At 39.0% G+C, this 26,971-nt stretch overlaps 1 protein-coding gene across 1 annotated transcript in view; it reads right to left on the bottom strand.

Annotated features, from left to right (window-relative positions):
* Nucleotides 1-26,971, bottom strand: part of UNC5D (unc-5 netrin receptor D) — a 502,716-nt gene that overhangs the window by 382,801 nt on the left and 92,944 nt on the right. The gene's annotated exons all lie outside the window — the stretch shown is intronic.

Here is a 26,971-nt window from a genome sequence, read left to right on the forward strand (position 1 = left end):
GTTTTAACAGGTACATTATAATTAATTCAAGAGAAATGTGACATGGGTTTCTATAGCTGTGATTGACGAGGCTGTTTTACCACCTACTTAGTGACTTCATTTATTCAGCCTAACTCCATGAAGGATAACAACCCTGATTGTGCTACAACCATCATTTCTTATATTGTTAGGAAACTATTGTGGTCCTTGGCTCCAAGCCAACAAACAGATCGGATTCAATGGCCTCAGCATGACTTTCATGTGTGATTCATTTTCATTATTTAATTCCTTTCTTTTTCAGCTAACAGGAAATAAAGAAGAGGCTGACAGACTGTTAAAAAATATATACAACATTCTAAACAGCACAAATCAAAGTGAACCATAAAAATCTTGGGAAAATTACTGTTGTTTTTTTTCCTTCAATAGCAGTTTTAATTTTAAACACTCAATATTCTTATGAAATCTTCTAGACACAATTACATTGAAAAGGCTTCATATATTTTAAAAGAATATGACAGAACACTTAGTTAAATGTTATATTAAAGATTCATTGCAAGTTAAATATTAAAAACTATTCAACAGATTCCAAATGTGGTTCAAATCCATCTGTTACTAGAAACTATATTTTTTCTTTATCTTAGCATTGCCATATGCCTGGCAGAACACCCAAGATCTTTCTAATTATCCATTTGAAAATTCTTTTTAGAAAAGAATATCCACAGTTAATACACGGCATTTAGTCTACACTATAGATTATCACAGAATCATATTTCACGAGGTTCAAGGCAGGAAGACCACAAATACAATTTAATGAGAAACAGCCTTCCTCCCAAAGGTACGTTAGCTTCTCTGAAATTCTGGATAAAAGTCATCACTAACTTGGTCTCAAGGCATAAGGAAAAGGAAGAAAAGAAGAAAGGAAAACACATCTGGAATAGTCCTAAGAGTGCGAGTGGAAGGAGCAGAAAGGAGATGGTTTCCAAATGTAAAGCAAAAAGAAAAATCCTGCAATGCAGAAAATATGTGGGTGGGTTTAATTCATCATTGCTTATGCCATTGACAGTATGATTATTCAATAGGGAAAGCATGGCAGAAAAAGAGCTAATGAAATCCTTACTAAACCAAAGCTTAAGAGACATAGTTCTGCTCAAGATAGTCTATTCTGAGGAAAAAGACACAAATAGACAGAACATCTAGAATCATCTACATACCTTCCCACAGCAACCATAATGCCTATTCCTAGAGGAGATGTTTGCAAACAAAGTAAACAAACCAAAAGAGAAAAGAAACTCTACAGGACAGATCTATGGATGGACATAGCCAACTAGACAAACGCTCAGTATCGCACTCCTAGACCAACCCAAGAGGCGCAAACTGCTGAGACTAGATTTGCATCTAATAGGGGTTCAAGCCTTCTCTGACAAAGGCAAGAAAAAATCTGAGGAATCAAGAACATCTGCCTAACTCCTCTTCATAAATATCTACTGCTAGTGTTTTTCACCTAACTATAAATGCACTATCCCTGAAGTGTATATATACTTGAATTCTATTTCAAAGGCTCTGAAACCTGACATTGAAAGAAATGCCACTCTACCTGTTCATTTAAATACGATTAATTCAAAGTGTAGCTCAATGTACCATGTTTTCTGTACTCCAGTCTGCATTATCCAGATGCTGAAAACCCAAAGCCAAAAAGCAGGTGGCTCCTGAGTGACCTTTGGGAGCTCATCCTCCAGGCGGAGAGACCACCTGAGAGACAGGGCATGTCATCACCCTCCCTGAGTCACCAACATGGTTCTTTCTGAACTTCCAATCTTTACATCATTAGGTAAAATGTGTTTAAAGTAGAATTAAATATATTATATTAAATATATCATCTATAGTATCATCAGAATATATTTTATAATGTCTTAGCTCAAGGCGCTATAACGAAATACTACAGACTGGGTGGGTTCAACAATGGAAATTTATTTTCTCACAGCTCTGGAGACTGGATGTCCAAGACCAGGTTACCAGCATGTTCAAGTTCTGGTGAGAGCTCTCCTCCTGCCTTCTCGCTGTTTCCTCACATGGCCTTCCCTCGGTATGTGCACATGAAGAGAGCATGCTCTCTAGTGTCTCTTCTTACAAAGGCTCTAATCCATCAGAGAGGTCCCAGTCCCATAAACTCATGTTATCCTAATTACCTCTCAGAGGCCCATCTCCAAATACCATCACATCAGAGATTACGGCTTCAACACGTGAATGTGAGAGGACACAGGCATTCAGCCCATAACAAATACCTAATATAAGTAATATATATTGTTTATATATATTATATAATATATTATATTATATTATATGTTATATTAAATTTACATTACATCTTAATTTCTAGTAAATAAATTTATATTAAATATTTAACTTTACAGAAAAAAAAAGTTAAGTGTAATATGAAACAGTGGTTATGTAACAGAATGCCTATTCAAAGATAAACTGTAAATATATTTGCAAATTTCTTTAAAATATTTAAGTTTAAAAAATCTTGTGCATGTGTGTATGTATGAATGTGTGTGTGTGTGTGTGTGTGTGTGTAAGTGTGTGAGAGAGAGAGAGAGAGAGAGAGAGAGAGAGAGAGAGAGAGGTGAGAGAGTGTGCATAAATGCTGTAAAATATTAGTCGTTGGTTTGTGGTTCTTTTAATTTCTCTGTAGGCTTGAGATTCTTCAAAACCAAAATTGAGAAAAATCAAATTAACCAGAATGAGGTTTTTAATCTAAATAATATTACGATTACAGTTACACCACCTTTAAGATTTCTTCTTTTGCTAGGCTTTTGGAAATATATCACGTAATGGACCTACCCTGATTTGTTTTGTTCCCTTATGAGCCCTACCACATTATTAAACCACTACTTACAATTAGAAACAAAAGGAGAATAGCACCTGTGTTCAGAGGCACACTGTACAGGAAACCTGCTTGTTAAGAAATAGCAGAGGAAAGTATAGAGAAGTGGAGACAGGGAGGAAGCAAACAAGGCAGAGTGAAAGGAAGGAGCGAAGGGCACTGTAAGTGACATGTTCCCGCAACCTTTCTGTTGCGTCCCGCCCCCCGTGACAGAGTGATGAATGAGTTTGGCTCATTTGGTCCAACAGCTAAGGAGACTAAGTCAAGCCACTGTCAAGGCTCCTGCAGCCCACAGTCCTGTCATTATAAATGCACTCTTCATGCCTATTTTGTTTTATGAGTGTTTGACTAATGTCATATTTTCTGTCTTAATGTTTGATTTCACTATTTTTATACTTGCCATTTTGTACTATTATAGAAACAGAATGGAAGCATTTTTGAGTTTCCATAGTTGAGCTATGCATGTTCTATTATGTTCTGAAGAGTGACAAATGTTTTTCCCTCTGGGAAAGTGTAGGTGAACATTCCCTCACCCACTACCAACATACTGGAACCAGCATGATTCATTTATGGTCAAATTGTCATCTGGGGAGGGTTTGTTTACTGCTGTGGTGACCAAGCATAGTGTGTCCAAATATTTTTTTATGTAGGAAAGAGATGAGAAATTAGAAAAAAAGAAAAAGAAAATTTAATGGCAGACAGGAATTGTAGAAGGGCATGAAAGCAGGAGGATAAAAGGAGTTAAGAACTCAGTAATCTGCATGGCCAGCATGGCTCAGTGATTGAGCATCCACCTATGAACCAGGAGGTCAATGGTTCAATTCCTGGTCAGGGCACATGCCTCGGTTGCGGGCTCAATCCCCAGTGTGGGGGTGTGCAGGAGACAGCCAATCAGTGGTTCTCTCTCATCATTGATGTTTCTAGCTCTCTTTCCCTCTCTCTTCTCTCTAGAATCAATAAAAATATTTTTTAAAAACCTCAGTAATAATTTCCTCTATACGTAGGTAGGTAGGTAGGTAGGTGGGTAGATGGCTGATAGATTTATCAAAACATAATAGTTACATAGATAGATGATGATAGATGATAGATAGGTAGGTAGATAGATAGATAGATAGATAGATAGATAGATAGATAGATAGATAGATAGATGATATATAGCAATAATCACTAGTTATAGAAGATACTTGGTTATGGGGAGAAAGACAAAGTGTTCCATGATCATTTTGGAAATGCTGCATGCTACATCCTCTGCAAGATTCACAGTGAGGGGAAGTATATGCCAGGCTCTACCAAGTTCTGAGTAACAAAAACACTGGTACCATTTTAAGATATGCAGCCTGTTGTTACTTCCACTAACTAAATTATAACCACTACAGGCATGTCAAATAGCAACACATTTCAAATTGTTTTATTAATCACATCCTACTTGGAGTTGTACAAAAGAAGATTGCACTAGGCTGATGATCTCTATTATGACATGAGCTAAGAAAATAATTTCCATTAATCTTAAGTGATTAGGCTTTTTATCAAGCTGTCTACCATGAGACAAAGTAGAATATGTAATATATCTTAAATGACAGTAATCATGCTTTAATAACCCTGTTTTCTTTTATTAACTGCTTTTCAATACATTTCCAATTATACCCAGAGCTTCTAAATTACTCATGGGAAGGAGGCTCCAGGTTTTATATTTCTAGCATCCTAGATTGCTGGACCACTGGTGAATTCATTCACTTTGTAAATACGTTGTAGGTGGTGAATACGGCTCCAGGTGAATATAATGATGTATACAACAGATCCAGCTTTTGCAAAGATGCAGAGGAAGAGTTAGTGAACACTTATGTAAGTAAATACAGTGTGATTTGCTAGGTGCACTGATAAAACAAATACAAAACAGAGAAATCGCACCAGTTTTGGAGGGTCAGGAAAAAATTACTTGAAAATTACATGTCAGTGAGACCCGAAGATGGAGTGAAATTAGACAAAATAAGAGTGATTATGTGTGCATGGGATGGGGTGAGGTGTCCAGGTAAAGTGCATATGCAAATGCATGAGGCAAAAATGAGTTGGAACACTAGGAAAAATAGAAGTTCATTTTTACTTCTATCAGAGGAAGGGCATAGACAAAGTAAAAGAGAAAGTAAGCTCACTCTGTATGTTCTCACACACTCCAAGATGTCTGTCTGCTTTAAAACATATATATGCGATTAGTTCATTAAAGCAAATTTAATTCCAGCCCAGCCAGTGTTGCTCATTGGTTGAGCACCAATGCATGCACCAAGAGGTCACAGTTCCATTCTAGCTCAGGGCACATGCCTGAGTTGCATGCTCAGTCCCCACTAGAGGGCATGCAGGAGGCAGCTGATCAATGTTTCTCTCTCATCGATGTGTCTATCTCTCTTTCCCATCTCCCTCTCTAAACATCAATAAAAAATATTTAAAAAATTTTAATTCCAAGTATGACAACATTTTGGCCAAGCATCCCACAGGCCCATAGAGGATCACCTGCTCTTCCCTTTCTTTCTTTCTTCCCTACACCGCCCAAATTCACAACATTTTTGAGGTAGTGTGTAGGGTGTAAAATGACTTAAATATTTCAGTGGCTTCTTTGGCTAGATATTTAATTCTTATGTTTATATCTAACTTAATTTCTTTATTTTCTGCCCCCCCCCCGCCCCTACCAAAGCAGGACAGCTCTTTCATATCCTAATTAATACAAACTATAGGTGAAACATTTCATTTTCAGATTTAAGATAAGGCTTCTTCATCGTTCTTTGTTCATTAAACATTCATTTTTTTTCCCCAGCAGGTTATTTGCAAAGTGTTGACTAGTCGGCAATCTCGCTAGCCTCTAGAAAGAAGAACTGCAAATTACACCCAGTACCAGGATTCTATTCCTCCTCACGGTGCCTGGTATCTGCAGGAATCACGCCTACCACCTTGACCACGGGTATTCTCAAACCCTCATCTCCCCTGACGGTAAATGAGTGGTGACTGTGTTCTGTGTTTTCCCTCACACTTGTGGTGGTTGGTTGGTTTGTTTGTATAAACACTGCAAACTAAAGAGATAATCCTCCCCGGGCAGAATTTTGGATGAAAAGTGGTAGGGAAAGAATTGTGTGAAAGCACATGTTACTGGGTCTTCCCTCTGAGAACTTCTCTTAAAACTACTCCCTATGTGCTTGTTTGTCTTCACTTAACAATATATTCTAACATTATCTCCAAATCAGTTCATCAAGATCTTCATTTTGGTAACAGCCACATAGAAAGCACTCCATTGTGTGTGTACAATGTACAATGGTAAATTCAATCTCTTTTCTATGTGTGGACAGTTAGGTGTTTCCAATATTTTGCAATTACAAATAATGCTACAATAAATAAAACCTTTATACCTATGTAATTTCTACTGCTGAACAAAGAAGAGTGCATATAAATATCCGTATATCTGCTCACTTATATAAAATGAAATAGAAAAGATGTTCTAGGCATAAATGGGATAAGTTATACCCGAGGGATAAATGGGAATAGAATGGAAAGAAATGATGAAATAGGATTCAGGTAGAAGGGATGGGGGAGGGACACTTCTCTAAGTAGAATTTTTCATGTATTTCTGACTTTAGAACTATGCTAATGTGTCACACATTATATAATAAATAATTCAAATAAATAAATATGGGAAGATGGTATTTAAACACTAACAAATAGAATTAACTTTATTATGAATGAACAGCATAAACACAGTGAAGGGAGTAACTGAAGTAACCTTGGAATATAACATATTGACTATATAATCTAAAGCTAAAGACCCCCAAATAAAATGCACACCAATAGTAGGTTTGTTTGCACAGGGGTACAGGTTAACAACTTCTATATCATAGATAATGGGAGCCAGCTTTCCCATTGGAAAAAAAAAGTTATAGATAAGAAAGAAGACTGAATTCCTGTGATGCTGGATTGAAATGAGAAGTACTTTTAATATATACACTGAGGGATACAGACAGAATACAAATGTGCACATGTATATATGTGTACACTTTTGTGCATATGTATTCTAGCTCTGTAGACTGAGAGGGCCTGAAGTCACTGGTACTCCAGTAATAATAACATGTGTAACTCTGATTATGGCATCTAAATACTATGCTTTAACAAAAGGAAGCAGGAATCCTAGTAAAATGCCCTGATCCCAGGACTGGAACAAGCAAAGCGCATGATAAGCTTGCAACATCTCGGGTGCCAGTCATAAGAATTTGCTTTTAAAATGTGCCTAAAAATAATTGGGACATTCAAAAGGACACGCCACTAACTGGAAGCACCTCCCAGGAGCCAAATCTGAGATCATTTTAAGAAACAAAATAAGTAGTGACAGCAATAAAACTTAGCCCAAAGTATAAAATAAGAATCCATGATCTCATATTAATACAAACAAAGAATAAGGAAAAGCAAGGTCCTTGTAGTAAAATCCCAACTGATAAATGAAAAAAGAAAAATGAAACTAACATGTCACCACTTGGCAAATTCCACAGTATTAACTGTGAGACCAACAGATAATAAGGAAAGAATCCATAATGGACACTAAAATTAATGTGCAAAAGTATGAGTACAGAGTCTCCAAGTACGATAATTACAAAGGGAAAACGGTAACTTTTCAGTTACAAACAGAAAAAGAATCATCTTCCATTGGAGAAACCTAGCAGATAACATACTAACTAAATGGCCCATGTTCCCATCACCAGTAATGAGATAAGGAAACAGGATGTGCCTCCTGGCATAATGTCCAGAGAAGGTCGCAATATTACCTTGGTGTTATTCTTAAAATGTGCAATCTAAATATAGCCATGAAGAAGTATCAGAAAAAGCCCAAAATGACAGGTAACCTTCAAAATATCTGGCCAATACCCTTCAAAAGTTTTCAGATCATGAAGTATAAAAACAGACGGAGAGCCTGTTTCAACTTAAAGAAAACTAAGGCGTTATGACAACATGTGATCAGGGGTTGGATTCTGGACCAAAGAAAAAATAGCACTGGCGAAACTGTCAAAATTCTGAAAAAGGTCTGTAGATTTCATGGGTTGGCAAACTAAGGCCAGCTGCTCACCTATTTTTATGATTCGAATTTTTTAAACACAGTCATTACCATTCTCTTGCACTAACATGCAGGTGAGAGGAAGCTACACCGACCCTACAGCCAGCACAGCCAAACAACTTATTCGTAAACAGTGTGCTAATCTCTGGATAAAAATAGAGTATTGGGTAAAGGTGCATTTCATGGTTTTGATAATTGCACTGTTTTTCTTATTTAAAAATGTTAATTTGGGGAATCTGAGAGAATGGTTTACAGGAATTCTGGTTGTTTCCTGCAACTGTTTGGTAAGTCTAAAAATATTTCAAAAGGTAAAGTTCAAAAATAAATCCATACCTTGGAGCCTAATTATTTCCACTGTCAGAGTGGTCTGGTCATTTGTAAGATGAATTCTTCCTTGGCTTAAAACATTGAAGTTGGGCCCTTCGTTGCCTCTGGTGAGAAATGGCTACCCTTACAAAGGGCTAAATATGGAAATGCAAACCCATGCACTTAACCAGAAAGCGCTCTTACCCAGAAGCCCTTTATGGGCACCATCTATTCCATGCCAGGCTCTGGGCTGAGTGCTTTATACCTATTTTCTTGTAAAGAACTGCATTTGCAAAGAGGAAAATCCATTTACTTAAAGATGTCTAATTCCATACATACACTTTTCAGTAGATAGTAAAGTAAGCAAGCAAAAGCTAGAGAGGAGCAGCAGGAGACAGTGATTCAACTGTCAACTGGGTTATTTTTAGCAAAATCCCTCCATGCCCAGCAGCCCAAACATATTAATGGAGGTTTTCTGCCTATACTTCGTTATAAATATTATCTGAATAAAAGGACTCACATCATGCCCTGTGATACAGGTTAATACCATAATCCATCAGATCTAAGGTTGTTATAAATATTATCTGAGTGAAAGAACTCATATCATGCCCTGTGATACAGGTTAATACCATAATCCATCAGATCTAAGGTATCACTGATTATAAGTTGCACCAGTATTTTATGTACGACTAAGAAAAAAGTTTTGCCAGTTTTAATTGGAAAATGTCATCAATTACCAATACTTCCCAATTCAGAGATAATAAAATGTGTATCTGAATAAAATACAACGTATGTCATATGGCCAACATATATTTTTGGAAGTACCTTTTACTAATTTGGATTGTTTCGTGTAGAATGATATTCCAGGTTTGACTTAAAGAAAATATTGACTGAAGCAGATGGTCAGTTAAAGTTGTTGCTAAGACTCACATTAATAGGAACGGTAGTCAAAACTGGAAAATCTCAGATCCGATAAATAGAGGAAACTTCACAGGTGATTCTGAGAACCCAAATTACCTCCTGCACAGCCTCCGTTGGCTACAAGCTAATGGCCTTCTCACACATCTCTGCATTCCTATTGGTGTTCTGCTCCCAGTATCAATGACAGTCAATATCCCACCTGAAAGAAATCAGCCCATTATTTCTAAGCATTCAGAGTTGGCATCTTGAAGACACTGGAATAAATGGCTAATTATTTTGTGCCTTTAGTTCTGAATGTTTGTTATTGTGCAGAGGCCGCATGGTCTCACAACTTAAGGTCAAACTGCCCTATTTCTTTCTTTGTATGTTTATTGTCCATGTTCAAATCAAGGGCTGCCAGGAAATTTCATAGTTAGGTCTTAGATATCATCTAGTCTAGCTCCTTTATTCCACAAATGAGAAGACAGAAGCAAAGGAGGGTGAGCATAATTGCCTAAGAAAAGGAAATAAGATCGATTAGAGCAATGTCCACCACAATCCAGGTCTCCCCATGCTTGATCCAATACTTCCATTCCATCATGCAGAGAACTTCAGTTTAATATTTGCAGCCACCTTGAAATTCCTCCACTACCAACAACCATTATCACAATCCTGACTCTTTTCATATATCTTGACACCCAATGAACTTATTTTCCTTTAAAAAATGAGTCCAAAATGATGTTTGAAAAAAAAAATATATATATATATATATATTTAAAAATGTTTTAAAAGCAACTTGCATAAAAAATAAAGCCATCTATAGCAACAGCAATTTTGCAACACAGAACTCCCATCTGGGGGGACCAATCAGGAAACACAGTAGGAGTATTAAACTATTATCAGTAGCTGTAGTTTGAATTTTTTAAAAATATATTGCCAATGTCATATCTGTTCTTCAAATGTATATTCATATAAACGCATAGCCCTACTTTATACCTACCATTGTGCCCATATCAGCTTCCAGATTCCTAAACTATGTACTCAGAGAGCAGTAATTAACAAATTGAAACCAGAGAGGCAGATACTTGACTTATAACACAGCTGCAGTTAACACTCAGATGCATGGAACAGCAAAGACAATCTTCTTTCCAAGTAATGACTGGTAAGCTATAGACAGTGCACTAAACAAGATAGATTATGGAATTCTGGAACACACTCAGCATTCCAGAGAATATGTCAAGCAACACATCAAGCCAATCAGCAGCTCAGCAAAGCCCAAAGTCAGAGACCACGCCTTCCATAGCTCTGACTTAATGAAGTTCAAGAAAACCACTATAGAGGAAGAAGGACTTGACAAAATTTAGGGTGCAGAGATATCTAATTAAAGCCCTGCCTACAGCCCAGAAGTCTTCTGGTGTGAATGATAGGGATTCAGCATGTTACAACTATTTGGAAGAGCTATTCACATTTGCACGTGAGAGAAAACAGGAGACAACACTGATAGAGGACATGGTGAGATAAGCACAGCACCTGACTGGGGGTTGATAAATGTACTGAGGCAGAGCCTTCAAGGAGAGAAAAAGAAAGTGGCAATGGTGAAGGGACACACACACACACACACACACACACACACAAACCCTAGAACAAAACAGATTTCTAGTGCATTGTTATTTGAGTCTGCACACTAACTAGAATCATTTCAACTAATTTGCAAAAAATGGAAAGTGATCACAGAGTCAGCTAATGCATAGAAACTCTCCATTAATGCTCACTTCTAAGCTTTTATGGCATAATGATAATTAGTATTCATAGATTTAGATTCAATATCACTTCATAAATCATCATAGAAGATCATCAGAAACACATCCATTTAATGATATAATGTAGAGTATCCTTTGACTAAGCAACTGTACTCAATACTGAGGGACTAGAAAATACAAAGTCATAATATAGGTATTGAAAGAAAAGACCTAATAATATTGTGCTGTATCAAAACTTGGTAATCCACATATGATACAAATGGTAACTTCATTTATCAGGATATTTAATTCACTTAAAATATGTGGATAGTAAGCAATGATTTGGAGCCTAGAGAAAAATTTTCCATTGTTCAAAATGTGAAATAAATATGGAAAGGTGCTATTATAGATTACAGTAAATCCTGATTCATCTGGAAGACAGTCATATAGAAATCTCAACTGTTTATATTAAAATAATATCAATAAGAAAAGAAACAAAAGGGGGAGGGAGAAGGAGGAGAGGAAAAGGGAAGAGAAGGAGGAGAGAGAGGAGGGGAGAAAATAAAGGAGAGAAAAACAAAAGGAAAGGAAAGGAAAAGAAAGTAAAGAAAAGAGAAAAGGAAGAAAACTAGCTAGCTGGCTAGTTTCTTGTCAATAAAAAGCATATTGTCAAGACAACAAGCTAAATTGCTTTACTCAAAGAACTATTAGCCAAAGCATGTTTACTTATTCACACAGCTGAACTTTATGTGGGGCCTAGGATGTATCAGGCACTGTGCTAGGCACTGGCAATATAACACTCAAAAAAATTGAAGTGTTACTGAAATGAAGGCGTTCATTTGCCTGTGCACATCAAAGCTCAATAAGACATGAACAGGAGTTCCCAGCAAAGAAAGTAAAGGTTTATTTAAGGAAATGGCACCAAATCCAGAGTGACAGGTGAGCTTGTGCCCCCAAACCTGGCTTCCTGATGCTTTTAGGGAACAGAATTATAGAGTCTAAGAGAAGATTTGGACCGGCAAATCAGCAAAGCCAACATAGTAATGTGCAATGATATCTATCTTGGGGAAAATAAGCAGGTGAAAGAGGAACACATGAAAGTGAAATTAACCCAGCTTTGGTGGGTCAGGGAGTGGCACAGAAACTTGATCTCTTTCCTTTTTCCTTTCTTTCCTCTTAATTCAAACTGGCCTTGTCCATCTAATAGCCTGCTGACTCACCTGCCTCCCTCTTTCCTTGCATATTCACTCCCTTAAACATTAAGTCCTTAGGACATCAGATCTGGTCAGCATCAAACAGTCTTAAGAGCAAAGCCTCAGGTCTGTTGACCACAGAACAGAGATTCAGTGAAACTAAAGATAACATCTAGGCCTCAGTTGTGTTTCAGTTTTAGACCCAGAAAAGGGAACAACCCAACAGACCACATCCTTGAGAAGCCAGACAGAATGATGCCATGGCTGACACCAGGACCAGATGCATTGATAAACTACCCCCAACCCTGGCTCCAGCCAATCAGTAGAACCCACAACCCTAACTCCCTTAGATTAATGACTGTCCCCTATATAACCCATCCCCTAAAACTCAGCAGAAAGCCAGGTTTTAGAGCATCGGCTCACTCACCTGTGACTCTTGGTTTGGCGCTATTTCCTTAAATAAACCTTTACTTTCTTTGCTGCAAACTCCTGTCCGTGTCTTATTGAGCTTTGATGTATGCAGGCAACCAAACCCCTTTAGTTTGGTGAAACTTGAAGAAAATGTCCTCCAGCCTTAAGAATGGCAGGGGTGAGAGAGATGAAAAAGGGAGGGAAGAGTGAGGCAGGCAGAGGCATGACCATGCACAGAGACATGAAGTTAAGAATAAACAAATAGCTGGAACATCAAGTGAGAGGGGCAACTAGGTCACGATAGGGCTAGAGGAAATCAGGGGCCAATCACGCAGAGCCTTGTTCGTTCCTTGACTTTACTCTGCTGGCAACAGAGCCATTAAAGAAATTTAAGCAGAAAAATCACCTCATTAGACTTCCACATTAGGATGATCACTTCAGCTGCAATGTGAAGAAGAGAATAGAAGGCAGGCAAGACTGGTATCAGGGGAATCAATTAGGAGACTGTGGATGAACAAGATAAAATATAATAGTAGCCAAAACAGAGATAGTAGGAAAGAGGGGGGAAGGGGTAAGGGTAAGGTTCAGAAAAGTTTAGAGAGAATAATTGTTTTATTACCATTCATTTGCATAGCTAACATATTGAGCACTGGCCATATTCCTAGTGCTAGTGCTGCTTGGTGCTAGGAAACACACACAAATAGGATGCAAAGCGTACTCTCAGACTCTGGTTGAGTAACAAGAGAGGTGAGGAATTAGAAATGAGCCCTAGTGTCCTGTGAATGGGGGCATTGCGCAACTAGGTTCTCAGTGGCTACTTCAATCCGCTTGACAGATCAAGATGGAAGACCAGCAAAGCTATTTTTAAAAGGCTTTCTGGAATGGCGTTGTCACTGGGAATCAGGTTTGCAGGCTGCTAAGATTTAGAGAAAGAACAGAGGCTGAACTCAATATTCAGAGTTCCCATCTGGGCACACATTTCCTAATAAGGTAAAAAAAAAAAAAAGTAAGTTGCTTTGACTTGGCACAGAAGTACAGGTTGATTGCTAACACTGTAGGAAGGTACACTGTGGGGTTTGAGCTGGATAACGGCATTTAAAAACTTCCCAATACAGTCCTTAGATATTTTCAAAGTTCTTCACAAGAAAGGAGTTGCGGTGGATTAAAATCGGACACAAATTCATTAACATCACCCCATCGAGGGGTTGGTTCCATGCCCCGGCCCTTTGAATCACACTAGACTCTGACTGCACTGACTAATGGGCCAGTTTCCAGGTCCAGTCCCAAAGGGATGGGCAGCTCTCACTTCTTGTCTCTTGGGGCACTTGCTCTTGGAAACCGTCGGCCATGGGAGAAGAGTGACTACCCCGATACAAGCTGTGAGAACTGTGAGCCTCATACAAAGCCACTGTAGGACAAAATGCTGTGTGTAGAGAACAGCCACAGAGAACTGAGGTGCTGACCATTGAGTGAAGAAGAACCCATCTCAGAAATGCATCTTCCAGCCCGAGCTATGGATCCAAAGCAAGTCACACAGTCCAGCCCTTCCTAACATACCCAGAAAACTGAGAGCTACATAAAATGGTTGTAAGCCACTGAATGTTCATGTGGTTTGTTATACAGGAATTTTCTAAAGATAATTGGAATGGAATTATAAGTAAACTATGAAAACAAGGCCATCTTTTTAGGATCCTAAGTAAAAAATTACTTCTTGGGATCAAGGGAACCTCTCCCTCACTTTGGGGAGAATATATTAGCAACAAAATAAGTGCCCAGGCCAGTGATCTTGGATACTATATGGACTAAGCAAAGTAAAATGAATTATGCATAACAGAAAGGGAAGAATCAGGTACCTTGAAAACACATGCATATGAAATAGTTTGAGTTGCACTGGAGTTCACTACACCCCTCTGTTAACATCTTGCAAGATGTTAATTTTAAGTGCTTATTAACAAAGATGTCATAAGCTCAGAACGATTTCCACAGTGAACTTTTCCAATGACAGGCTGTCACTCATGCACTGGGGCACTGTCCCTGCTTTGCCTAATATATGAAGGATGAATAAGACAAGAGGGGAAAGAAAGAAAGAATAAACACATCAGCACAGAAAAAATGACCCACTTATTTTATCCTATTTGGAGTGTAACAGCAAATGAAGACTTTACAAAAGGGAAAAAAATAAGAATATTCTTTGATTCCAATAAATTTTCCTGTATTCAACACAACCTTGCAAATAATTACTGAACATACACAAAACAAACTGTGAGCAGTCATTAATATTTTACTTATATTGCATTTTTAAAATACAGTTTTATTGATTTCAGACAGGAAGAGAGAGGGAGAGAGAGAGATAGAAACATCAATGAGGAGAGATAATCATTGACTGGCTGCCTCCTGCACGCCCCACACTGGGGATCAAGGCCACAATCTGGGCATGTGCCCTGACCAGGAATTAAATCGTGACCTTCTGGTTGATAGGTCAATTTTCAACCACTGAGCAACACTGGCTGGGCTGTATTTTAGATGTATATTTAATTTATTTTCAGACTAAGGAATACATTTACATTATTTAAACTCCAAACTTTGTATAGAGCATACAGAGAAAAGTTACCCTCCCAACCCTATCTTCAGCCACTCTATACCTTTCCCTAGTGAAAACAAATATATTCCGTTTCCTGTGCTTATTTCTAAAAATATATTATTCTAAGAGTACGTATGCTTTAATATAATTATATTTAAATGCATTCCATATATATTTGTATATATGCACATTTTATATAAAAAATTTATGTGTATGAATGTGGCTACATAGATGTAATTTTCCACCTTCTCTGCACAACCATTATACAGTCTTGAACCTTTCCCTCCCAATATATTTTTGGAGGTTTTTCAATATTAATACACATAGAGGTATTATGTTCATTTTTAGAGTAATAGAAATAACATACTGCTCTATAGTTATTCACAACCCTATGGGTAAACATTAGGATGCCTGAAGCTTTGCTCCTTTCCAGCAATGCTGGGATGACTGTACTTTTAGATACACCATTTGCTAGTATGCAATACATTTCCAAGATGCAAAACTTCAGGGTAAAATGGTGTATGTGGTTATAATTTAGATAATTACTGTCCATTTTGCATATATAGAGACTGTATAAAGTTACAATCCTGAAGGCAATGGATGATTTTATCCATATACATGACCACAGCATTATTAATCCTGTTTAGATTTTGCCAATTTGATAGGTGAAAACTTAGTGTTTTGGTATGTTTGATTTTATAATTCTCCTATGTATTATTCTGGTGTGTGTTTTTTTAAGAAAATATATATATATATACATTTTCTTGATTTCAGAGAAGAAGGAGAGGGAGAGAGAGATAGAAACATCGATGAGAGAGAATCATTGATTGGCTGCCTCCTGCACACCCCTACTAGGGATTGAGCCCACAACCCGGGTATGTGCCTTGACCAGGAACCGAACCATGATGTCCTGGTTCATAGGTCGATACTCAACCACTGAGCCAGGCCTCAACCACTGGGCTTATTGTTCATGTTTAAGAGCCATCTGTGCTTCCTATTCTTTGAACCCTTGGCTCATATCCTTTATCTACTTTCCTATGGAATTATTGGTCTTTTTTATCTTCTAGGAATCCTTTGTTTTGAAGAAACTAGCTTTTTGACTGTGATAGGAGTTCCAAAATCCCTTTCCTAACAGCATTATAATTTGCTTATGGGGGTTTTGCTATGAGAGTTTTTTTGTTTTTTGTTATTGTTGTTGTTAATCCTCATGCATTGATTTTTAAGAGAGTGGAAGAGAGAGAGAAACATCCATGTAAGAGAGACACATCGATCAGTTGCCTCCTGCACATGCTCAGACCCAGGCCAGGATCGAGCCTGCAATCCAGGTATATGCCTACCCTTGACCAGAAGTCAAAGCTAGACCCTTTGGTCTGCTGGCTGATGCTCTAACCACTGAGTAAAACTGGTCAGGACAAGAATTTTCTTAAAGTAGTTGAATTTATCAAAGTTTTCTCCAATAACCTGGGCATTTACAGTCATAGTTGCGAGGACTACCTTTGTTGATTTATTTTGCTTTAATGAATCCACTATTTTGCTCTATAGAAAACAAACAGATATTAGTGAAGTGTCATTAACAAATATTATCATTGAGAAATCTTTTTACAACAAAAACAAAATGTCTTCTAAGATCTTTTTAATGAATCCTTTATTCCCAACAACATTTAAACCAATGCAATTATAGTGTTATTTTTAAAAATGGAGACAATTTCTTGGTGTTCACTACACAATAGCATTATCTTATAATTTCTGATGCTGATAGTTTTTTATCTTTTAAAGTTATTGAGAAAATGATGTCAGCAAGATGGAGGACTAGAGGGTCTCAACACTTGTCTCCCCCACAAAACAGCAAAACAATAAGCAACTACAAATCAGATGAAAATGGTTCCGGGAAAGCTCTGGAACATAACAAAGAAGTGGAAGAAACGCTGCAGAGCTCAGAAACCAAGGACAGCTGCAAAGGCAAACACAGGAAGCATTTTGCCTGCACACCCCCTCCCTGAGTCCAAGCACCAGAGCTGAGCTGCTGCCATTCTTCCACTGCCAAGTGGCCAGAGTTGGACACTGAGCCACCATTGCCATGCAGGCTACTGCTTCATCCTGACCCTTGGCCAAAAGCACCACTGTGCCCTGTCATCCCAGGACCTGTGCTGCTTCTGGTCCCCACATACACATAGGGTCCACGTCACTGCAATGAGCCCCAGAGACCCAGACTTCAGTTCCTCGGGAAACACGCACAGGCCTGCGTCTCCGACACCAAAGCAACCACCACAGACAGGACACCTATGTCCCAGGACCCAAATGCTGTGGTTGCTCTGCAAGCACCTGACCCCCGAGACCCTGGCTCTGCTGCTGCACGGAGTGTCTGCATACCAGGCCTGGCACCAGGAGGGGTCCACTAAGGTAAGACATCTCCCCACAGGCATAAAAAGAGAGAGGACCCCAGCATCCTTCACCTCTGAGGATTATAACAGCCCTAGCAGCCACTGCCACTCAGAGATCCTCTACAGCTGGGGCCGCAGAAAACCCAAAGATAACGTCAGCTAACACATGCACAGAGACTGTGCCACTGTGGCCTCCCAGAAACCAGAGATGCTGAACCCCACCCAGCTGGCACCCTTGGAGTCAACTTCAAGTGAAACTCTTTCCCCACCAGTCAATCTGAAAAAGGCTAGAAGAGGAAACTGCTCCCTCAAATGCACAGATATCAACGCATAGCCATAAGAAGCATGAAAAGCAAAAACAGGATACTGCCAAAGGAAAAGAATAATATTCCATTAAATGACCCCAAGGAAATGGAATGAAAATAGCAAGCTTCACCTTTTGTAGGTGATGGTTATTTAATGCTACAAACTTTTTCCTTCCTAAGGGATAGTAATTCTCAGGTAGGTATGTGTGAGCACACACTGTAATTTAGCATTCCATAATATGTGAGGCTTTAAAATATTTACACTGGCATATGTCAACATGTCCACCTTTATAAAATGTAATTAAAGTGTACGGATATACTTAATATTCTGAGTTCAGCACTTTAATCATCAGAAATATTTTATAAATCCCTGTTTAAGATCACTTACAACTTCTAAAAGCTATATAACTGTTTAAAAGTTTTATGAGACATGTAGGAGACTAGGTGAGTAAGACAACCAAAAAATAAAGGATTTTGCAATGATCTTTTGATTAAAAAAGGATGTTTCATGGGTTTGGAATTGGGGCCTCTGATACAAGTTCTTGCACATGTGGATCCCTGCAACTAATGTTCATCCATCAAAAGCTTACGCATACTTATGCCAGTGTTTTCAACTTGGCTGCTTATAAAGTTAATTTCACACACACACACACACACACACACACACACACACACACACACACACTGTTCTAAAACCTGCAGAAAGAAATATCCTCACCAAAATAACGTGGAATCTCAAGACATAAATTTCTATTTAAAAAACACACAAAACTTTTTAGAGTAATTTGCAGAATCCTTTCTTTCCCATTCAAATGGGATCTGAACATGGTCTTCTTAATGAAAATAGAAAATTATGTTGGAAACAACAAAAACTGTAACAAATGCAACAATCAGCAAGTACGTGTTGGTCACAAAAGAAGACGGTGCATGGATTGGCAATCAAAGCAAACGCAAAAGCAGAAGACAGCGTGTTCTTACATGTATTTCCAAACATAACTTCCCCGTCCCTGTTACATTAAGTAAACTATAAACCTCACTTTAATAAAGACTTAGAAGAAAGATGGAGCATGAAAAATTTGACTATTTCTAAATAATCACTTGGAAAATGTGAACTAATTTTGGGGTCGATTTTAAAGATTTGTTTTTAAATCAAAAGTGGAGAGGGGTGAAGGAGTTTATTATTTCCTCTGTGTTCTCTAAATACAATATTATTGAGTTTTACATGCTCTTGAATTTTGTTAATGTAAACTAGGGGCCCAACGCATGGATTCGTGCACCTTGAAAGGAACTGTGGGCTGCGAGGCTGCCATAGGCACAGGGGAGGGTCTCAGCCCATCCTCCACACCCTCGTCAGTCAAGCCCCTCCTGCCACAGACTCCCCCACCCCCACCCCTGTCCCCTGTCTGCTGGCAGCCTCACCTTTGCCTTCGGCACCACTCCCACATGCTGATGGCACCAGCCCCACTGGCACCCACTGATGGTGCAGAGCGATTGCAGCTGGTGCCAGCAGCAGGTGCAAGTGGCTGCTGCCCCAATCGCCCCTCAGGAGCAGGGGGAGGTAGAGAAGCCCTCAGGGGCGATCAGGGCCAGCAGCCGCTGCTCACACCCACTGATGGTGCCGAGTGATCAGGACTGGTGCCAGGCACCGGCAGTGGGTGCGAGCGGCGGCTCCAGCGCTGGCTTCAGGTGTGAGCGGGACCGGTACTGGCAGTGGGTGCGAGTGGTGGCTCAGGCGCCAGCAGTGGATACGAGTTGAGCCGGCACCGGCAGCAGGTGCAGCGCTGGGTGGGACCACAGTGTGTGGGAGCAAAGAATTTTCAGTAATCACCAGAGTCTCACCCCGATGACAGCAACTGGTGCCCCGCCTTGGTCTGATGCCCCCACTCACCTGCTCCACCATCCTGCTACGGCCAATGCCCGCCATGTTCCACACACGCCCCTGGTGGTCAGCATACATCATAGCAACCAGTTGTTCGGTTGTTCTGGTTGTTCCACCTTTCGGTCTATTTACATATTAGCCTTTTAGAATAAAGGATTATTCTTTCACTGAGAAAAATACTTGTTGAGGAACAATTATGTGCTAGGCACTTTCATTTAGTTAAGATACACACATGAATACAATAGACAAAGACACCCCCTCTCATGAAGTTCAAATTTTAATCAAGGAATCAGTCTGCTATAATCATTTTCACTTCTATTTTTTTCACCTAACATTATACTCTTGAGATAGAACCCCATTATATGACTACACCACAATTTATTTACGCATTCTCAAGTTAATGGTCATTGAGATCATTTCTGAACATTTTCCTATCATGTACAATTGAACTGCAAATATATTTGTACCTGTAATTTGGTAAACATATGCAAGTTTTTCTGAGGCAGTTATTTTCAAAATGTGGTCCACAGAACCCTGACAGTTCCCAACACTTCTTCAGGGGACCCAGAAAGAAAAAAATACTAACAACACTAAAATGTGACTTTCTCTTACCACTGTATTGACATTGCACTGATGGTGTGAAATCAATGGTGGGTTAAGCTGTGGGCACCTTAGCAAGACTGACACAGTGGCACCGACCTCTACTAGCAATCACTCTTATCTTTCACTGCCACACACTTGCAGCAGAAAAAAAAGTGCCTGTCTCAGGTCCTTGATGAAGCAGAAAACAGTCATTCATTTTATTGGGTCTCTACCCTTGAGTACATGTCTTTTTAAGAACAAAAACTACTGCCCTGGCTGGTTTGGCTCAGTGGAAAGAGCATCAGCCTGCTGACTGAAGGGTCCCCGGCTCGATTCTGGTCAGGGGCACATGCCTGGTTTGTGGGCTTGTGTGGGAGGCAGCTGATGGGTGGTTCCCTCTCATCATTGATGTTTCTATCTCTCTCTCCCCTCTCCCTTCCTCTCTGAAATCAATAAAAATATATATTTTAAAAAAAACACACAACTACGCAGAAAGCCCTTCCGTTACATATTGAAGTAGAATGGTAGTCTTAAGGAAAAGCCCTGTATAATTGAGTTACATGCTAAACTAGCATCTCCCCTCCCCATGGGACACCCTGTTTTACTTAAAAGATTGAAAAAAACATATTCTGACCTGGGTATTTAGCAGTAATTTTCATGAAAATAAACAGTGAGAATATATTTTCAAATAAAAAAAAATTGACAGAACTTACGCCAATAATAAAAATTGTACATTCATTTGAAAATTAGGATTTTTAAAATTATTTTTGGCCACTGTGAATTTTTCAGCTTCCTAAAATTCAGACTTTTCAGTGGAAATATGTATGAACGTCATTTTACTATTGCTTTATGAAGTGTGTCAACACTTGGAAGATCTCTTACAGAAATCAGTGAACCAGTATTTTTAATCGACAGTTGCATGACGTTAAAATACTATGCATGGTGCCTTGGCCAGTGTGGCTCGGTTGGTTGTGCTTCATCCCACACAAGGAAAGGTAGATGGTTCGATTCCTGGTCAGGGCAGGTTCAGTGCCTGGAAGAGGAGGTCAAACAGGAGGCAACCAATCTGTTTCTCTCTCACATCAATGATGTATCTCTCTCCCTCTCTCTCTCTTTTTTTTTTTTTTTTTTAATGAATCTTTATTGTTCAGTTTACAATTGTTTCTCCTTTTTCCCCACATATCTCCCCACCACCCAGTTCCTACCCCCCCCTCTTCCCTTACCTCCCCCCCCCCCCCCGCTGTCCTTATCCATAGGTGTATGATTTTTGTCCAGTCTCTTCCCATACTCCCCACACATACACCCCTTTCCCCCTGAGAATTATCAATCCACTCCCATTCTATGCCTGATTCTATTAAGTTCACCAGTTTATTCTGTTCCTCAGATTTTTAATTCACTTGACTTTTAGATTCACTTGTTGATAGATATGTATTTGTTGTTCATAATTTTTATCTTTCTTCTTCTTTTTCCTCTTTTTAAAGAATACCTTTCAGCATTTCATATAATGCTGGTTTGGTGGTGATGAACTCCTTTAGCTTTTTCTTATCTGTGAAGCTCTTTATCTGCCCTTCAATTCTGAATGATAACTTTGCTGGGTAGAGTAGTCTTGGTTGTAGGTTCCTGCTATTCATCACTTTGAATATTTCTTGCCACTCCCGTCTGGCCTGCATGGTTTCTGTTGAGAAATTAGCTGATAATCGTATGGGAGCTCCCTTGTAGGTAACTAACTGTTTTTCTCTTGCTGCTTGTAAGATTCTCTCTTTGTCTTTTGCTCTTGGCATTTTAATTATGATGTGTCTTGGTGTGGTCCTCTTTGGATTCCTTTTGTTTGGGGTTCTGTGTGCTTCCTGGACTCGTAAGTCTATTTCTTTCATCAGGTGGGGGAAGTTTTCGTTCATTATTTCTTCAAATAGGTTTTCAGCATCTTGCTCTCTCTCTTCTTCTGGTACCCCCATAATTCTGATGTTGGTTCGCTTGAAGTTGTCCCAGAGGCTTCTTACACTATCTTCAACTTTCTGAATTCTCTTCTCTTCATGCTTCTCTGGAGGAGTGTCCTTGGCCTCTTTGTATTCCAAATCTTTGAGTTGATTCTTGCAATCCTCTAGTCTGCTTTTGGGTCTCTGTATAATATTTTTTATCTCAGTCAGTGTATGTTTAATTTCTAGTTGGACCTCATTGAATTTATCGGCCTTTTCCATGAAATTCTTGAAAAACCTTATAACCGTGGTTTTGAACTCTATGTCCAGTCGCTTGTTCTCCTCCATTTCTTTGGTTTGTGATCTGTTTCCTTGCCTTCTCATATTCTCTGCTTCCCTAAGTTGGTAGGGTAGTTTTGTGTACTAGGTGTCCTATTGGTTCAACGGGTCAGCCTCCCAGTTACTTGAGGTGGACACTCTTGGTGTACCCTTGTGTACTGTGTGTCCCCCAGCAGGAGCTATAGCAAGGGCTAGTTTTCTCCTCCTTTGCTTGGGCGGTTTTGGAGCAGTCTGACTGGAGCTGCAGTTGGTTAAGCTGCTCCGGAACAGGCCATTTATATGCAAAAGCCGCTGTGTGGAGCCGGGGCGGGTTTGTAGAATGTGCGGGGCGGGGCCTCAGGGCGGGGCCTCAGGGCTGGGCGGGGTCTCAGGGCGTCACTAGGCTGGGGCGTGGCCAACGGCGATGGCTGCCGTCAGCCGTCTCTGCCTTTCCACGTTTCCAAGTCCCTGCGCCCCGTGCTCCAGCGCAGTAAACAATGATTGCTGGGCGCACCACTGCAAAAAAGTCACTCTCACTTTCCGACCCGATGGCCGAGAGTCCAGCTTCTCCCCGTAGGTGCCTGGGTCCCCCGGGTGTCCCCAGAAACTGGATTTCAGAGTGATCGGGAGCTTGTCTCCCTGCGGGTTGAAGAAAAGCCGCGCACCCAGCCGCCCGCCGCCGGCCCGATTCGCGTGCCTCCGTACCTCAGCTTTTCAGCGATTGTGCTTCTTTCTCTTCTTAGTTGTAAATCTTCCACTCAGCCAGCTTTCCCGTGGTTCTGGGTGGTAGACGTTTTTGTCTTTTAGTTGTATTTTTGAAATTGTTGTGTGAGGCAGCAGATTAGTTGTTTAACTATGCCGCCATCTTGGTTCCTCCCTGATGATCCCCTAATATTGATCTCTCTCTCTTTTTTTTTCTCTCTCTCTCTCCCTTTCTCCTTCTCCCTTCCTCTCTCTAAAAATCAGTAAAAAAATATTTTCAAAAATCATGTAAGCTAACAGTGTAGAAACAGAGTATAAAAGTTCTTTGATAGTGTTTCAGATTTCAATCTTTAGAAAACTATCACTTGTCATGTTTTGGTGTGGAAAGAATCATGTGAAAAAGCTATAAGAACACTCCTTTTGTAAAGTGCATGTGTGTATACATACATCAGTGTGGGGCCAGATTTTCTTCATATATTGCAACCAAAATAACATATTACTATAGACATTGATTCCAGAAGAGATCATTGTTGTTTCCTATTAAGTCAAACATTTATAAGATTTACAAACAAACAAACAAACAAAAAACACATACACATACAAAAAGTAAAATAATATTATGATTTTTTGTAAAGTTTTATTTTTGAAAATAGCCATTTTTTCATAAAAATATGCCATTCATGATAATATGTAATGGGTTAAATTCTTTAAAAATTCTAAATATAATAATACTTTAAATTTGTCTAAAATCTAGTGTCTAATGTTGGTAAACATCAATAGAAAAACCTACATAAGTAAAAGATATTTGGGGTTCTCAGTAATTTCTAAAACTCTGAAGGGGTTCTGAGAAAAGTATTTGAGAATCTGTGTTCTCAGATACATTTCTAGCAGAGAAATGCTGGGTTCAGAATACACATACACAGCTTCAACTTTATTAGAAAATGAAAAATCATTTTTTAAGTATTACTAATTTTACATATAAGTGTTCTCATTCTCTATACCCTCTCCAATTTCTGGAGTTATAACAACTTTTAATGTTTATCATTCTGAGCACAGAGAAGTAATATATCATTGTTGTCATAAAGTTCCATGACAAGATGAGAGCATCTTGTGTAGTAACTCTACACTGATTTTCACAGGCAGATCGAAAGGTTCTACAGCGTTTTTAAATCTTTGAGTACAAGTAATAAAAAAAGCTTTTTTTTTTTTTTTTTACTGAGTAAGTAACATTGGATATATCCATCTTATCCTGTAGCATAAAATAGACTTTGCAATCATTGAACTTGAACTTGTGTTGAATATTAAACTATGCCTAACAGTATTCCAGACACACCTAATTTTTGCTCTTCTGCTTATATATCTTGTGCTCACAACTTGTTCATTCCATAATATATTTTTAGTGAAAAATGCAAATTACACTAATGCATAGAGAATAATTTCCTGTTAGTAAAATAATATCACCAATGATATGGGAATTAAAAGTAATTTAATATCTACACTAATAAAAGAGAAAGATGCAAATTGGCCATACCTTTGCGACACCCACCAGCCAATCAGGAGTGAGTATGCAAATTAACCCAACAAAGATGGTGGGTTAATTTGCATACATAGGCGCCGAGCAGCCAGGGACGGGATGCTTGTGTTGTCGCCATGGCGACGACGCAGGTGATCTGCCCCAGCCGCTCCAGGCCTCTGGGCAGTGTAGGAAGGCAGAAAGGCTGCTCCAGGCCAGAGCAAAGGCAGAAAGGCGGCTCTGGGTGGAGCGAAGGCAGTGCCAGCATCCAGGGGAAGGAAGGCCCATTCTTGCACGAATCTTCCTGCATCCGGCCTCTAGTATTTGTATAAGCATTTAAAAGTATAAGGATATGCCCAGCTGGCATTGCTCAGTGGTTGAGCATCAACCTGTGACCCAGGAGGTCACAGTTTCATTCCTGGTCAGGGCACATGCCCAGGTTGTGGGCTTGATCCCTAATGAGGGGCATGTAGGAGGCAGCCAATCAATTATTCTCTCATCATTAATGTTTCTATCTCTCCCTCTCTCCTTTTCTCTCTGAAATGAATAATTTTTTTTTAATTTCAAAAAGTATAAGCATAGACAACAAGCTGTCGATACTATATGTATCAGGTAAGAAGATGGGGATCAAGACCAGAGGGAAAAAATATGTTCAGCTTTGTCTTTATACATCTTTGCATTACCTTGTTTCAATGATAAAAAAAAAATCAAAAAATAAATCTGTAATCTGAAGAAAGACAAAAGAAAACTGAATATTTACTTCACATTTAGTTCCCAATCACAGGTTATTTGTAGCTCTGGTTATGTTAGGCCTTTATTAGTCTTTAGTAAACTTACCTGGGCTTCCATCATGTGACCATGTTGGCTATACAGTATAAATTTAAATTGAATCCTACAGCGTTCAATAGAGTTAAAACGTCATATGAAAATACACACTAGGAAGGCCATCATAAAGTTCAGGGAACACAACACCTGAGGCCAAGTCACTTCTTTTCTTTGTTACCTGTGACCATGTCAAGGCTCATAAGAGTGGACTTACAAGAAAGAATGTGCTAGACTTTGAGCAATGCAAGATGGCACTCAAGAATCTTCCAACCAAATCCTAAAGAAATCATGTCACAAATGTCAGAGAATGAGCTCTAAGCATACTGGGGGAGGGGGGGGGAGTCGGGGGGAGATGAGGATGACACTAATTACGATGATTCTAACAAAACATTTGCAACAATATTCATAAGAAAACTCTCACTTCATCCCAAAGAATGCATGCCAGCTGCAATGAAAGTCAGTAATTTTGAACTGAGTATAGACCAAAGGTGACTGGTGAATGCCATATTTCCATCATATATTTAAGCAATCTTCTTTTCACAATATGAAAAGAAGCTTGCTCTGCAAAGCTGCTAAAAGAGAATGGCTAAATATACACCCTACAACACCTACCACATAGGTAGATCATTGTTGTGTGAGCTAACACAACTGCTGCTCATGGGACCAGTCTCTGTTTGGGCTGTTTGCCACAAAGAACCTAATTCTGTTCTAAATGAGTCCATTTTAACTTGTCAATTGGTGTGATCTGTTGACCATACTCACACTATAAGGCTCAAAAGCCATTTTACAAACATTAAATTGTACTTTACTATCCTTTTAATGGTGGCGAGCATTCCTCTCTTATAACTGCTTAATTTTAGTTCAACTTCAGTCAAGCTTCAATTAGCTTAAAGAATAATGGCTATTGTGCTCTAATGTTTAAATCGTCTTGTCTGCATTGATGTATTTGATTCACATTACATTGATGTGTTACTCCGAAGAGGTCCAATGTGGTTTTACAGAAACAAACAGAAACAGGGAGAGAAAATCATTTCTGTGAGTGTCAATATGTGACAGACAGAATCATTAGGGGGGGAAAGGATGTGCATGTGAGGAGGAGGGAAGGCTTATTGCCCTCTCGAAATAGTCACATTCATAATTCTAATAAAGAGATGAATATTTAGAATAGTGACACTCCACTATCTGTAGTCAAAATGAGCAACTGATTCTACTGTACATTCGAGACCATCATACAAATTATTAATCTGATTTTTAAGTATGTATCAAATACTTAATATTTAAGCTTTAAAATTCTTGGTTCTACAAAGATGCAATAAAATATTTATATACAGAGAGATGGGCAAAAGTAGGTTAGTAACAATAATACAATAATTTATAAATAATAATAATACAAGAATAAACTGTGTTCCTAACTGTAAGCCTACTTTTGCCCACCCCTGTATATACTCCTATATATGATTATTTTTATTTCATG

The sequence above is a fragment of the Eptesicus fuscus genome, chromosome 8 (assembly GCF_027574615.1).
Source record: "Eptesicus fuscus isolate TK198812 chromosome 8, DD_ASM_mEF_20220401, whole genome shotgun sequence".
NCBI lineage: Eukaryota > Metazoa > Chordata > Mammalia > Chiroptera > Vespertilionidae > Eptesicus > Eptesicus fuscus.